Source organism: Vulpes vulpes, chromosome 1, assembly GCF_048418805.1.
Source record: "Vulpes vulpes isolate BD-2025 chromosome 1, VulVul3, whole genome shotgun sequence".
Classification (NCBI taxonomy): Eukaryota; Metazoa; Chordata; class Mammalia; order Carnivora; family Canidae; genus Vulpes; species Vulpes vulpes.
Window position 1 is genome coordinate 103,625,155 of NC_132780.1, and position 17,295 is coordinate 103,642,449.

General features: G+C 37.8%; 1 long non-coding RNA gene across 1 annotated transcript in view; it reads right to left on the bottom strand.

Annotated features, from left to right (window-relative positions):
- Positions 1-2,995: 2,995 nt before the first annotated feature.
- Positions 2,996-17,295, bottom strand: part of LOC140593967 (uncharacterized) — an 83,841-nt gene continuing 69,541 nt past the window's right edge. The window contains exons 3-4 of the long non-coding RNA XR_011994495.1: positions 3,825-4,028; positions 2,996-3,145 (exon numbers count right to left, since the gene is read on the bottom strand). This is a non-coding gene — a long non-coding RNA (uncharacterized lncRNA). The remainder of the gene's footprint in view (positions 3,146-3,824; positions 4,029-17,295) is intronic.

The window sequence follows — 17,295 nt, forward strand, 5'->3', positions numbered from 1 at the left end:
AATTAATAGTAAGCCTGATCTGAATCAAAAATAAAATATAATGTTCAAAAATCCTAATATGCAATCTTAGGATGTATTTATCAGAGTTAATCATTTCAACAATGAGGAAGGATGATGGTTCTATTTGGGCATATCTGGACTTTGTGTCCAAATTTGGGGCACACTCTCCAGGAAGGCTACAAACTGGAGCAAGATCTGAGAGCAATAGCCAAACATATAATGTAAGCAGTCACAAGAAAATGGGACAGGATGAATCTGTGAGGGAAGGAAAAAAATGCTTTGAGACCCTATAGTTGTTGATATAAAATAGCAAAAGGTTTACAATGATTGAAGAACCATACTTACTCAAGATAATTCCAAAAGGGTTATAACTTCAAGAAAACTCCAGAATGAAGAACAAGGGAACAAAAGTCCTGGCAGGAGAAAATTTCTGACATGGTTGCTTAAACATGAAAGGAATATATTGCTTTTAAAGTTAGTGATTTCCTTTTTTAAAAAGAAAGCATTCAAGAATAAGCCAGATTATCTCTTGGAGAGAATGTATGTAAAGATTTTAAAATGCAATGAGTTTGTGTATAAAATAACTATGAAGATCTTACTGAATCTAATGAGTATATATTTCAGTGATCATGTGGTAGTTGTTTGAACTTTCTTTTTTTTTTTAATTCTTAAAAACAAAACAAGGAAAATTAACAAATATGCAGAAGGAAAAAAGACCCATAACTACAAAAGAATATTTGGAATCAATTTGGAAACGTTTCCAAGAAGTTGCATTTGAACAGTTTGAGTTGTTTTTGAATTTTGTGTCAAACTTAAAATTAGATTTTAAGATTTTATGAGTTGCAGACATATTAAATTTTTTATTTCTTACACTTGACATTTATAAGAAATCATAAGCAACTAAAATGAAAGTAATAAACAAATACAATGTTAAGTAAGGAAGAATTTTTTAATTAGATGTAGTGGGAGACTTTTAGAGTTTTGGTGAAATTAAAGAGAAAATGAATTAACATTTAGAAGGGGAAAAAATGAGTATACTCTATAGTGGGCTCAGTATTGACAAATATAGTAATAATTTCCAGAATAATCAGTGGGGAATTAAGGTGAATAAGAATCATCTTTAATTATGTAATAGGCTGCATACAATACAAAATAATAAGCTTAAATAACAAAGGAAAATTTATGAGGTTATAACTAAGCAACAGAAACACACAAAACTGCCTGATGGAGAAACTAAAACCATCAAAATCTCACCAATAACAATCACATGCCTTCTCTAAAAGACAATCAGCACTAAGTACTATCAATCAAGAAATCATCCCAGAATCAGTTTACTCTGGGATCATAGAGTTTAATCAGTTAAATGGCTAAAAACAATCAGTTCAGAAGCTGAAAAGTTCACATGCTCTGGGGGTAGAATATGACAGTGCCAGGTACAAGGAGAAGATCAAAAGTTGAATTAAGATTTTCCAGACTTTATGATTCTTGGCAACACAATCAACATCATTTACCACAATAACATGTTGCGTGATATAACACACATATCGATATACATATGTCTATATTATAAATGTGCATACATATAAACTCTTTTTCCTATCATTCCCTTTTCCTTTCCTCTCATCACTCAAATCTACACTGGGAATAAAAATGGAGAACTTGCACATATATATGTACATTTCAAGTAATAGGATTCACTTATCAGTTTTCCATGACTAGGATTTTGTAGCCATACAGGCTAACAATGACAATGGTTTCCTAACCAGCAATGGAACAAAGAAGAATGGGATAACCCCAAATACCCATCACAACGGTCAAAGGAAAGAGGGGAGGGGCCAAGAAAGGAAGGGCATAAGGTGAAGTTGTTAGAAGATGCCTTTGACAAACTACTTTTCTTCTCACTTTTGCTTTCACAGATGCTGGCTTTCATAATGACCATTCCCAAATCATCTAGCACAATGCAACATGGTAGAGGTGATTTTACTTTAACAGTGATCAAAATAAATTTTTTTTTAAAAGATTAAACAATGGCTTGAGTTCCTCATTTCAGGTTGTCTTAAGGCACATACAAAAGAAACTCCCTCCTGTTGATTAATCCTTTTGTTTTTAAGAAAACCCCCCAAATTGCTTATTCATCAAAGTACCTGCTATGTTATAGAAGTGATTTCATGCAGCTTAGTATAAAAGATTCTCACAAATAACACCTCCTTCATGAAGCCTTCTCTAATTCCCCAAATCTGCTCCCCAGTCATCACTGTTCATGTTCCTTTATGGCTCTGTAAGCCTCTCTCTTAGTACTTCCTTTACTATAATGAATCATTCAGACTCATCACCCCAGTTAAATAGCAAACTTTTACATTCTCAACATCTAGCCCAATACTTGGCACAATGATGGCATTTGATAACACTCTGATATATGAATGACCAAATACCAAAAAACTTATTACGTTATAAGCGCATGTTCCTTGACTATCTCCTTAGACTGTGAGCTCCTTGGAAAATACATTCAATTATAAGACAAGGCTGCCCAGCAGTGACATTTTCTTCAATGTATCTCCTTTAGAATATATGAAATTATTTTCCCTCATAACTTAAAAATTTTTAAATCTGTTACCTAACCCTTAATAAATAGTAGGTGGTACTCTTACACCACCAGAAAGACAGATAAGATAATTTATTTAGAGTTTTCCTTCTTCACAAACCATTTCAGAAGCATTAACAAATCAATATTATACTAACTGGCAATTTAGGCAGCAGTTATAATGTCTTCTTTGTCATCACTGCCTTCATTTCATTCTTGTAAAAATGTCAGTGTGTTTGGGGAGGTCCCAGGGAAATTAATCAAACTTTTAAAATCTGAACAACTAACTCCACATCTTCTTAGTCTGCAGACCAATGTAGAAACCATTTCCCTCCTGCAATGGAGCCTGCCTTTGCCAAGCCAAACAGCAGGCACAAAAGCAAATGGAGCGGGTTCCCTGGCTCAGTCTCCTACCTTTGATTGGCAATAGGCGTTTCTCCCTCCTTCTTATGCCTTTCACAGGATGCTCAATGATCACCCCTGGAAGTTCCAAGTTCTTTGACAAGTGCTCATGGAGGCCAGTTGGATTTCTCTTGAAAGGTTTAAATTTCTCCACCCTACCACCTAGTCATGAAGAAATTTAGAAGTTATGAAAATTCTGGAATCAATGGCTTCTTTTTTTTATAAAAGAATATCTTACCATGCAACTGCTGACCAAAATAGCATATACTTTAAGCACCAGTGAATGTCAATGTTTACTTTGGGATAGTACTGGATGTTTTAAATCCTTATAGTAGGGCTGAAATGTGTATGCAACAACTCAGGTATATCCCACACCTTTTGTCATTATCTATAACTTATCTCATCTTTCTATAGAACTCCATTAAGGCAGGAGGAAAAATCCCTTCTCTTCCAAATTAAAATTATTTCCTTGGGTTAACTTTAAATTTCTTACTTCATTGGGGGTTTCCTTGCCCCAGATCTACCTTCCAAAGATGGCATCTGAGTATAGGAGAGGCTTCCATACCCTTCATTGCTGCTTTCTTCTCTCCCTAGTACATAGTGGTTGGCAAGACCACTAGGAATGCTTCCTTGATATCTCCTGAGATTAAATTGATCCCTGGCATGGCATCAGTTTAGCAACTTCTGGTGATTTTTTTGTCCTGATTCAGTGCTTAGATGTCTCCTACCCAAAGTATACAGAAGTATTTAGATCCCCTAAAGGCCACACCTAACCTACAGGTTACCAGCACGTTGGGTCTAGCCTACCTGCCTTGACATAGAACCATTTCAAAATGCTTACCTGGTTGGCACCATAATGCTTCAGCATATGAAGAAATTCTCAAAAAGGGACTGGCTCTAAAATTGTCGGAGAAGGAGCAAGCCCCCTTCACGGGAGTTTCTCAAAATTCTCTATGAATTTCCGCTTCTCACTTCCAGTTTTTGGTGTTTTCTCCAAGAGAATTAAACTGGGGCAATAACCTCTTACTCTTTTTCTCTCTTCCTCCTGCTTTCCAGACACCACAGGGAAAGAAAACAAAATTAAAAAAAAAAAGCCAAAAACAAAATCTAAGTACCCCAATGGGAAACATCCTTACAGTAGATTAACATTTCTATACAATGACTTATAATAAAATTCTATAGGGGCACCTGGATGGCTCATCTGGTTAAGTGTTCAACTCTTGCTTTGGTTCAGGTCATGATCTTAGGGTTGTGAGATTAAGCCCAGCATTGGCTCCAAGCTGGGCATGGAGCCTGCTTAAGATTCTCTCTCTCCATCTTCCTCTACCCCTCCTACTACCACACCCCTCTGCCCCTGGCTCTCCTACTCATATGAGCTCTTTCTGTAAAACACACACACACACACACACACACACACACACACACACACAAACACCACCACCAACACCACCACCAACACCACCAACAACACCACCTCTATGAAGCAAGTATGCCAGGCTTGGTTTGGATATTTATCATGAGGGAGAACTGGAAATTTAATAAATTCTTTTATTTTTTTTGAAAAAAAAAAAAGATTTCAAAACCAGTCTATTACAATGGCCTCAAAAAGTCATCTTAAAGACTCATTCCCAAGGCAAAAATCCTTATGGTTTAATCTTATAGGAGGGCTTCAAGTAAAGATGGTTTAAAAAATAATGGAAAAAAATCAAAATGGATTAAAGACCTAAATGTGAAACCATAAAAATCCTTGAAGAGAACACAGGCAATAATATTTGTGACTTTGGCTATAGCAACATTTTCCTAATATGTCTTTTGAGGCAAGGGAAATAAAGCAAAAACTATTGGTACCACAACAAAATAAAGTTTTCTCTACAGCAAAGGAAATAATCAACAAAACTAAAAGCAATCAACCCACTAATGGGAGAAGATATTTGTAAATGACAGACTGATAAGAGGTTAGTATCCAAAATATATAAAGAACGGATACAACCGAATACCCAAAAAACAAATAATCCAATTAAAAATGGGCAGAAGACATGAATAGACATTTCTCCAAAGAAGACATCCAGATGGCCAACAGACACATAGAAAGATGTTCAACATCACTCATCACCAGGGAGATACAAGCCAAAACAATGATATTTTACCTCACACCTGTCACAATGGCTAAATTAAAACAAGAAATGAGTGTTGATGAGAATGTGGAAAAAAAGGAATCCTCCTGCCCTGTTATTGGGTATGCTTACCGGCACAGCCACTGTGGAAAGCAGTATGGAGTTTCCTCAAAAAATTAAAAATAGAACCACACTATAACCCAGTAATTGCACTACTGGGTATTTACCTCCCCCCCAAGCCCCAAAACACTAGTTCAAGGTGATACATGTACCCCTTTATTCATTGCAGCATTATTTGTGAAAGCCAAATTATGGGAGCAGCCCAAATGTCCATCAATAGATGAATGGATAAAGAAGATATGGTGCACACATATACACAGAAATATTATTCAGAACATAAAGAATGAAATCTTGACATTTGCAACATGTATAGAGCTAGAGATTATAATGCTAAGTGAAATAAATCAGAGAAAGATAAGTACCAAATGATATCACTCATATGTGAAATTTAAGAAACAAAATAAACAAGCAAAAGCAAAAGGAGAGAGAGGGAGACAAACCAAGAAACAGACTCAAGGATAGAGAACAAACTGATGATTAGTAGAGGGGAGGTGAGGGTGGGGTAGGGATTAAAGAGCACACTTATCATGATGAAAAAAATAAAAGGAATGATAAAATACAACTGTTACATCTTTTCAAAATATTGACATGCTTTTAGATCTCTTCCTGATAAAATAAGAAATAACACAAGTTTTATGTTAAACCACACCTTCATTCTCTACTATGTGGTCTACTCTAAAAAGTGGATAAAAATGAGACAAAGAAAGGTTTGACAAACTCCAAATAAATATAAACAATTTCCCTAAAAGCATTTGGATGTGATGTTCTGAAGTAAACTTGCAAAATTTAAGAAAGTAAGCCAACTAACATATGTAGGGCCTGCCATATGGCAGGCACTGGAGATAAAGAAATGAATAAAGATCATAGTCATAATCATGGTCATTTTCATGCTTTTTCTCTGATGTTATTCTCTTATCCTTTTTCAACTATCCATCTAATTATCTCATACACACACACGCAGATATACCTATATCTGACACTTACTGTCAGGCAATAACAGTTCCTTGCTGTTTTTTTTTTAATAATAAATTTATTTTTTATTGGTGTTCAATTTGCCAACATGCAGAATAACACCCAGTGCTCATCCCGTCAAGTGCCCACCTCAGTACCTTGCTGTTTAATTCTTATGACAAACATCATCACAAGAAAAGGTAGCATTTAATAACCTCATATGTAGACAACAAAATTGGGATCCAATAAGTTTAGGAAATCTATCTAAAGTTATCTGACTTACAAATAATAAGTTGAGACTTAAACGCAACTCCCTTCACACTTAGTTTACTATTTCTTCCAGCCATCATTTTGCATCTCCTTGGTGTAAGAATCTCTCCAAGGAACAGTCTTATATTATCCTAAGGGGCCAGGATACATGCAGTTCAGAACTCCAGATATGTAAGCTCGTGCTAGGATAGTTAGGGAATTTACAGAGACAAAGGTAGATACCTTATTCTAGTACATTCTGCATAGTGCTGCCTGCTAGGTTGGATACTTCTCCAGTATTGTTTTTTTTACACCAATAGAATCTCTGTATTTTACCCACCCTGCCCACTCCCATTTTCTGCAGCAGACATGAGGAAGTGGAAAAAAGCTGTCATGAACCACGTAGACTGTCCCTAGGACAAGTCTTAGGGATGGTGAAGTAACAGGATACAAGGGTCCTGGAGCTCTCACTCTGTGCAACCAACCTACTAGTCTGGATCACGTCAAGCCTAGAATATTAATAGACTAAGAAATAAATTTTAATCTTCTTTAAGCCATTTTAGTTGTTGGTTTTCTTTGACCAGCTAAACACGTACCTTCACTAATACGATAATTTTCCAAAATCACTTCTTAATATATATTTGTATTTAACCATTAAGAGTTCTCCTTTGCTTACAGAATGAAATTGGAACCTGCCATTCAAGGGCTTTCACAATTTGGCCCCCACCTACCCTTCCCACATTATTTGCACTATTTCTTTTTCCTCTGGCTGGACTGATGGATTGTTTCTTGAACATTCCTCCACAACCCCTCTTCCCCAAAGACTCTTCAGTGAACTCTAAATTTCTAAACCTCACTTCATTCTTTCAATGCACAGTTTATAGCCTACCTTTAAATCCAAAGTACCCTATGCCCAGAAAATGCTTAATAAAGACTCTTGTTGAAAAAGAGAAGGCAGAGAAGGAGATTTGAGGAAGGAGGAAGAAAAGAAGAAGGAGAAAGACAAAAGAATAAAGGGGAGAAACAAAAACAGTTGGAAATGGTTGATTCTTGTGTTTTTGGAATGTTGATAATGATGGAGGTGATAGTATAGGTGACTGGTTAAAAAAAAAAGAACCTGTAAAAACTATGAAAGCATGGAAGGAAACCCTGTGGCCACCATAAGCATATCCTGTACCTTTCATGAACTTTTTATTTGATTGTTTATTCCTTGGGAAAGCAATTAGGCAAATGAGAAATGTTAAGAAATTGGTTTCCATTCATTTATGGAGCTATTTTCTCCTCATGCAGAGTGATTTGAATAAACCACAAATTAATTTTCTATCAATGGTGCCAAAATGTCTTAGAGCATTTTAGGATATTTAGAGTAGCTATTTGAAACTGTATTTATTTTTTAGGGCAGTCTTATTGAAAGTAAAAATCCCAGCATATTGATGTATTTGAAAGGAATGCCATTCTGTTTTTATTTAGGGCTGTGTTGTTGTTTTCCCTAACATAAAATAACAGCTGTATCTTGGCAGCGTCTTAATCTCTATTTTAAAGGGAAGTTAATATGAGATATTGAAAAGGAGAATATTGGTAAGGAGAATTAGCAAAGGGGTCCCATGAAAAAGAAAAAGGGACCCCAACAAAGGGTCCCCTTGAAGTTCATTTAAAGGAAGACTATGTCAAGTAATGGTTAACAAAATGCTATGAACTTCAACCACAGTGTAAGAAAGACTGAATCTCTGCAATTTTTTTTTTCTGACTTCAAGTTTCCAAGTCCTCATCCCCAAATCTGTATTTCTACATATTTCTAATGTTTTTGAAGAGTGTGAGAGTATATCCTCATGGTGATTACTATATGGAAAGAAGTTTCCTCCAGTATCCCCCAATAGCAAAGAGAACAAGTGTCTCCCATGATAGCTGAGAGAAACACTGTCTGTCTCTGTACACAAAGAACTGTTTCTCTCGTCAAACACTGGACAGAATGCAACTACATGTGCAGTCTCCTTGGTACCAGATTTAGCCTGAGAATAAATTTAGCCAGAAGATACTGTGAGCCAGCTTGGGGCAGAGCCAGGGTGATTCTCTTGCTCTCAGTAACCAGGAAATGGACGAGCCCTCTAAAGAGCAGGACTCAACCTACACATCTTACTGTGTAGATAATAAAGTCTGTCACGATACCTTTAAACTAGGTTATTTGCACTCCACTCAAGTGTAGTACCATCAAAAGCAGACTCAAGTCTGTTCTAGATTTCTTTTCCAGGCCCACTACATCCTACCATGATTTACTGAGATATAAATCAGAGATACAAATACCTGACACTCCCTACTTTACAAGACTAAAAATATGATTCATGATTTAACACCAACAACTCTTGCTTATGTTACACAGGATTCTTTTAGAATAACAACATCTTACTTTTGTATCACATTTTATAGTTTCACATTATTTCAAAATGCAATGTGTTGTTCCTTTGTGATTGCCTTGTTAAATTTTTGGAAAATGTGTCATTTCATGCTGCCAATGTTTTTATTTAATACACATTTAATTCAACAAGCACTAATTGAGCACCTACTATCTTCCAAGCCCATGTCACACTCTAAAGACATTTACTAAAATTAACCAAAATGTTTTTCCATTACAACCTTACACAAGCGGATCCATTATATCATAAATCTCATGTCTACCACATTAATAAACTATACTTCCTTATATGATATTTCCAGGAAAAGAAAGGAGGTTAAGAACATACCTAGATCAATTATGCTTTGGATGACTAAGATTTTTTTATATGGTTCTATAAACGGAGTAAGCTTACGAGCTTTTTCTCCTTGAAGCAGCTGCCCATTGCCAATCACCAAATATGTCACAGGAGAGCTCTGATGTCACATTCAATGTAGATTAGCAAAAACTGTATAGCAACAGGACGTAAACAACACTGCCGTCTGTCACACAAGGGAGTATTCTCCTTTAATACTTTGGGTTTGCATGGATCTCTGGATGGTTCTCAGAGCCGGAAGCTATCCTCATGTGCCCTCAGCTTTTGTAACTACTTGCTGCCCATTGTTCTTGTTCCAGTCACGCCTTAAGGTCTTTCAGCCAACTTTTGTCTCCCGGTTGACCCCTTCCCTGGAATACACCCTAGTCTCATCTTTTGCTCCCAGATAATCTGTTCTTCTCCATAGACAGTATGTCCAAACAACTCCAATTTGTATTCCGTGACCTTTCCAACAACCCACACACCCTCTTAAATGAATGTTTTACTCATACAATCATGATGCTTTTGTTTCCGTAGGATTTTCTATATTAGTTGAGAGAGCAGTGCCCTGGTTTTTAAATCATAGACTTAAGGGCTAAGATTATTGGATACTTACATTGTGTTAGGTGCCATGACAGAAATCTCATTTTGGAAGTCCATATTTATAAGAAAACATTCTCAGAGAGTTAAATGACTTGCCCAAGAAGATTGCTCATGGTGGGTCAAAAGTAAACTTTAACCTACATGTCTCAGATTCAGCATCATTCATGGTGCAGAGGACCAATTCCTGTACCTGATAATTTAATAGAAGGAGTTTTCTAAGGGATATTTGCCACAAAGTCATTAGAAGAGCCCAAAGAGAAAACACTGGACGGGATTACAAGAGACTGCAATTATCCCCAGAGTCGGGTGGGCAAAGGGAGGAGGAAGTGATGTTGCCAGAACTCAGGAGCTGAAGACATGCAGAAGCTGGACCCCAGCAGGCTCAGACAATGGGAATTAGAACCATGGAAGAACAAGCTGTCTGGCAGAGGCTGGAGCTTCAGGACAGAGTCACTACTAAAGAGATTCCTGAGATATACATATATATATATATATATATATATATATATATATATATATATATATATATATATTGGCAGGCGCCAAACCGCTGGGCCACCCAGGGATCCCCCTGAGAGATCTCTTTAAAGAGATATCAGTAAAGAGAGGTGGAGGTAAGTACCTTGGATTATCACTTGCTCTAGCCCTCCTATTTCTTGCTAGTGCCTCCCAGTGCCACTCCTAGAGAGGGGCTCAATGGCAAAGTTTTGGATATAACAAGGATAGCTTCTCTGCAATACAGAGAGGGGAGCAGAGGAAGGACAGGAAATGGATTTGAGAATAAACAGACAACCAATTCCCAAGTCCATACTAACTTCACTAAGACACAACTGCTGCCTCTATCATTTGCATCCAATACTGATAACTGTGCAGCCGGAGGCTATGAAAATCATCCATTTGTCAATTGATTAAGCCTGTTTCTCCTCCTAAGCTCTGCCAAGCAACTCACACAGCCATTGGAACATGGTGGGCGCTCAGTGACAAATAGTCTGCTTTCTTCTCTAATGTTGGCTAAGCCAATCAAATTATCTATAGCTATGGACATAGAGGTAGAGTAACCAAAAAACGAGGTAATTTTTTCTCATGATTCAAGGAAGATAGGAGAACAGTATAATTTTTTTTTTTTAAATTTTGGCCTTTAGTGACATCTTTTATTAACTTATTGCTAAATCAGTTCCTTAGCTCAGGTAACTAGGAGTTCACCATGTAACCCAAGCAGCTGTCTAGGTAGCCTGGGAGGCCTTAAGAAAGCTGTCATTTACTACCTAGCCCCAACTTCTCTCCTCTAGAGAGAAGAAAATGCCAATATCACTTTAATGCTGTCAAAAGTCACTTGCTCAGCTTCTTTGTTATACTAGCTGATATTATTGTTGGAATTCATTACTTCTCAAGTGTCCCCTGTTTAATCTATTTCACATTCATAAGGCGTAAGTAATCCAAAACCAGCACAGACTCAATTACACTCATTACTTGATCTTAAATGTAATTCCCTAACATATGGAAGAGGGAAAATTTTGGGAAAATGTCAATGGATCTGGAGCATCAGAGTGACAAAAGTTCCCAATGTTGGATACTCATCCAAACATATTTAATCCCCTTCATTATAAAAATTACAAGAGAAATTTCATAAGAACCATCTTACTAACAGAATTCTAGGTATTTCCTGTTCCCAAGGGCAGAGAAATATTGCAAAATCGACATTTTTTTAATGACATTTCAGTACTGTCTCTCTTGGCCGAAAACAGAAAAAGCAAGAGACACATAAAAATGAAAAAGGGAAAAAAGGTTAATTAAAAAATTTCAGCCCTTAAATAGCTGATTTTTTAAGCCTTGAGGTCAATTTGTATTTTATATAAATAAGTTTGCCCATTTGTGATGACAACATCATGAATAAATGAAAATAAACATATATGCCTCCTCTAAGTCTAACTGTTCCATAACTATAATAAGAAATGAATAGTAATATTTCAGTGTAAAGCTGAACAGTACCTAATTGTTTGGTTATTTGTATGTATTAGAACAAAATTTTATCTGTTACAATTCATTTGGAATACAGTCTTAGATTAGCTTATTTGAACTGGTGGCAAAATCTAATGTTTTATTAAAGTCTGTGAAATGAATTCATGTTGAATATGATCCTTTGGTCTGAAAACTGAGTATCAAGCCAGCATAAACTCCAACTCTTCTGGCAGGAAAGTTAAGAATTTCTCTCAATTTCAGACTATCACCGCCCCCCATCTCTACCCTATAACACACACGCACACACGCATACCCCTTCCCTCCCTCATATCACCCACAAGGCTACGACTCTAACAAGAGTATGCTAAGCCTTGGTCTATTTGTCTCACGTCTATTCCTCTCCTTTCCTCTACTCAGCTCTGTAACAAGGAGGTGCTGCCCCCTGCAGGTTGCATTCCCTGAGCTCTCAGCAGACTCTGGCTTTAGCTAAAGAGAGGCAACCTGGGGGAAGATTGGAGAGCAGGAGAAAAGGAAAAAGCCTGGGGGTTTCTACCTCTTTCTGCCTCAGGCTGCATCTCCCACACGGCTGTATGACAAGAAAAGTTCAGTTGTAGTTTTAAATTCCACTGCATGACCCCAACCCCTAGGATCCAACAAAAATCATACTGCAATACACAAATGTATCAAATCAATCTCTGTATACCTTGCACTTACACAATGTTTTATGTCAGTTATACCTCAATTTTAAAAAACTCTCCCTTTGTCTCTCTTGTAGTGGCTTGTATTTTTCTGGCTGAATAGTGATGGATGGCAACACTCTAGATTAAAGGTGACAGGGATTATAAACCACTGCTCTCTATAATCCACTGTTTTTGAAGCCACATAGGCTTCATAGAAATCAAGACCCAGAGATGAAGAAGAGAAGGACAGGAAAGGGGAGGAGAGAAAAAGGAAAGAGGAGAAAAGAAGGGAAAACTAAGGAGGAGAACAGAGAAGAGGGAAGGGAATAAAAGGAGAGAACTCTCTTCCCATGTGCCTCCATGGAGCTCAGTGTTGTTCTCTGGAGAGATTACTATCTGGGTCTTTTATTTCTTTATCACTTACTCCAAAATGGAAACAAGTCTGGCTGATACTGGCCATAACATCCTCCACCTCCACTACAGATTTTCCTTGTTCTTCTTATAATCAGAACAATCCAGCTCCCAACAAAGTACCCACAAAATTTCACTTCTCACAGCAAAGACAGGGACAGGGCTGGCTGGTCCACCTGAAGTTCTTTGTGGGAAGCCAGCCCTGCTTTGCCTCTTCTTGTGAAGAAGAACCTGAAGTGGCCAAAAATTTTTCAGGAATTTCAAGGGAAAGTTCCATCGCATAAAGTTACTGCATGAGGGGATCCCGGGGTGGCTCAGTGGTTTAGCGCCTGCCTTCGGCCCAGGGCATCATCCTGGAGACCCAGGATCGAGTCCCACATCAGGATCCCGGCATGGAGCCTGCTTCTCCCTCTGTCTGTGTCTCTTCCTGCCTCTCTCTCTCTCTCTCTCTCTGTCTTTCATGGATGAATGAATTAATAAATAAATAAAATCTTTAAAAAAAAAAAAAGCTACTGCATGATATCCTGGGAGGTAATCCCCCACTTCTGGCACTGCCAATTCTAAGAACTCCAATATGCCTGCTAAGGGAGCTCCCTCCTGCTTTCTTGTAGACTTCTCTTGCCCTAACTCTGCATCTCACTTTCTACCTGGGCTCCAAGGAATTTCTGCCAGCCAGGATCTTCAAAAACACTTTTGAGCAGCCAATTCTTCAGTACTCCTCTTATAGGGATTGCAAACAGTTCCCTAAACCAAAATGAAGCAGATGATCTTCATCTCCTCTGCTCCCCCACTTCCCATTCATGGGCCTACCAATTCTTGCTCCCAACCATGCTCTCCCTAAAATTAAAATGACAGGAGATATCAAGACATGTAAGAGTTCCTTAGTAGCAATAAGCAACTGAGGTTATTTAAGGGCCAGTCTCTGACCTCCATATATTGCTGCATATTGAGAGAGAGGAACATATAAATATGAGTAGTAAATGCCGACAGAGCTCTATGTACAGAATGTCTTGGGCCAACGTGGAAGAAGCAGCCAGGTCTGTTGTGGGGGCAGGGAGGGTGGGCCTCTGTTCTTGCCCCTGCCTCAGCTAACTTGTAGTAAACACTGGGGAATCAGAGAATATCAGAACGTCTGGAGGCAGGGGTTCAAGACAGAGGGGTAGAAAGACAAAATAAATGTATAGCTAAATACAGAATAATTTTCCTCTTAAAAGGACCTGAGAACTAGATAAGCAGCACCTACATAACAAAAAAGATGCAAGAAACACCCTTCCCAGGCCCCCACTCCATATGTGATGACCCCACAATCAGAAATGATCCCCCAAATATGGAACCGTTCCTTGAAAAGTGAAGGGATTATGCCCCACATCAGATGCTCCAACCCTGGGATCCAGCATTGGAAAGAGAATCGCCCCCTCCCTAAATGTTTGTTTTTGCAAATCAATAGGGATTAAGACCAGGAGAATCTTAGAACCATAGGGAACAAACATTCTACTCTCAAAGGGCTTGAGAGAAAATCCATGCACCCTGAGATCAAGGGGAAAAGCAAGATTGAAAAGCATCTAGACCATAAGCAAGGAAGACCCACTTACTATTTTTATATCAACTGCTGGAGAGCTAAGGACCTACAGGGACTTTATCCAGTGACAAAGCAATATCAGAGTCCATTTTTACAATCTCATCCTAATTTGCTGGTGACCAAGCCCATGGGCACTAGGTTTGGTGTCCTCTCTCTCTAGCCTGCTAGAACCAGAAGGTATGTTCTCCCGACCCCAAACCATAACCAGGGTGGGCAAGTGCCTCAAGGCTTATATACCCCACTCATCCCACAATAGCTCCAGGTAAGCTCAGAGCCCCACCCAGCCCACACAGAGACTAAACAGCAACTGGGATAGGCAAGCATTCTGAGCCCCAACCACCCCAGGCAACAGCAAAGCCAAAACTGGGTGAGTAGCCTATAATCAGGACAACTGAGCACCCCCAGCCTTGCCCTCCCCACACAGCAGTAAACCCCCAACCAGACTAGGTCCACACCCTGATCACCACCCAACCTCTACAGAAAATGAGCCCCACCCAACCTGCACAGACACTGAGCTGCAACCAGGATGGGAAAGTAGCTTGAACCCTGTTCTCCCCACAATGGCCAAACCATAACCAGGCCTGGTGAGTGCTTTGCCCAAACTTCCCCACACAGAAGACATGGCCCTATCATATCTGGCAGGCATATGCAGTCACATAAAGGGTGAACATAGAGTGATGGCCAAGGGAAATTGCACTTCTGGGCCTCAGGCTACAACTCCTACACAAGACTACTGCTTCAAGAGAGAAAGATGGCCATTTAATTTAATAAACATAGATAAACACATAAAGACAAGCAAAATGAAGAAACAGGAATATGTTCAAAACCAAAGAACAAGGCAAATCCCCACCAAAGAAATAGAGATAAGCAACCTACTGGATAAAGACTTCAAAGTAATGGTCATAAAGAAGCTCACAAATCTTGGGAGAAGAATGTGCAAATACAGTAAGAACTTCAATAAAGAGAGAAAATATAAGAAAGTACCAAATAGAAGTTATAACAAAACTGAAAAGTAAACTAAAAGGGGTTCAATGGCAGAATGGATTAAATAGAATCTGTGAGCTGGAAGATAAGGCAATAGGAAACATCCAGACAGAGCAGCAAAATTAAACAAAGAATCAAAAGAGTGAGAATATCTTAAGGGACCTCTGGGACAACATTAAGCAAAATAACATTTGCATTATAGGGGTCCCAGAAAGAGAAAAGAGAGCTAAAGGGTGAGAAAAATTACATGAATAATAGCTGACGACTTTCCAAATCTGGGAATGGAAACAGATATCCAGGACCAGGAAGCCCAGAGAGTTCCAATAAGGTGAACCCAAAGACAAACACACTGAGATACATTATAATTAAAATAGCAAAAGTCAAGGATAGAATGAATCTTAAAAGTCACAAGAGAAAAGCAAATTATTCTGTATGAGAAATCCCATAAGGCTACCACATTTGTCAGCAGGAACTTTGCAGGACAGAAGGGAGTGGCATGACCTATTCAAAGTCTGAAAGGAAAAAACTTCCAACCAGGAATTCTCTACCCAGCAAGGCTATTATTCAGAATTGACAGAGATTAAGAATTTTCCGGAGAAGCAAAAGCTACAGGAGTTCCATACCACTAAATCACCCATACAAGAAATGTTAAGGAGATTTCTCTACGCTAAAATGAGTGGATACTAATAATAAGAAATGTATGAAAATAAAAATCTCACCAGGAAAGGCAAATGAATAATAATAAAGGTAGTGAGATCAGTCGCTTATAAGGAAGTATGAAGAGTAAAGGACAAAAATAGTAAAATTAATTAAAAATACAATCATTAGTTAAGACATTTTTAAAATAAAAAGATGAAAAAATTTTCATCCAAAATATAAAACATGGCTGGGGGCGAGGGAAGTAAAACTAAAAGCTTTGGCATGTGTTCAAAATTAACTTCCTAAAAACTTATAGTAAATACATGGAAGATAAAGAGAAAATAATCTAAACATAGCACTAAATACAACAAACCACAAGGGAAGAGAAAAAGAAAAAAATTTTTTAGTATATGTGCTGCCAAAGCGAGCATAAGAAAAAAATAATAAAAACTACAGAATAGTCAGAAAACAATTAATAAAATGGCAATAAATACTTACCTATCAATAAGTACTTTAAACAACTACTAAATTCTCCAATCAAAATACATAGGGTGGCTGGTTAAAAAAAAATTAAAAAATTAAAGTAAAACCAAGATCCTCCTCTATGCTGCCTACAAGAAACTCACTTCAAACCTGTCACAGTCACAAACTGAAAGTGAAAAGATTAAAAAAAGATATCCCATACAAATGGAAATTAAAAGAAAGCTAGGATAGCAATGATCATACCATGCAAAATCGACTTTAGATTAGACTAACAAAAAAAAACAAAAAGGGGCTTATATAATGATAAAAAGTTCAATCCAACAAGAGGATATAATGTTTGTAAACATTTATACACCTAAGATAGGGAGGGACACCCATATATATTAAGCAAATATTAAAGGAAATAAAAGCAGAAATAGGGGTGCCTGGTGACTCAGTGGTTGAACATCTGTCTCTGCTCAGGTCATGATCCTGGGGTCCTGGGATCAAGTCCCACATCAGGCTCCCCACAGGGAGCCTGCTTCTCCCTCTGCCCATGTCTCTGCCTCTATCTGTGTCTCTCATGAATAAATAAAATCTTTAAAAAGAGAGAGAGAAATAAAAAAATAGTAATACAATATAGGAGAGTACTTTAATACCCCACTTACATCAATGGATAGATCATTCAGACAGAAAATCAATAAGGAAGCATCAGTCCTAAATGACACATTAGATCACATTGACTTAATAGATACATACAAAACATTCATTCCAAAAACAGAATAGACATTCTTTTCCCATGCACATTAGACATTCT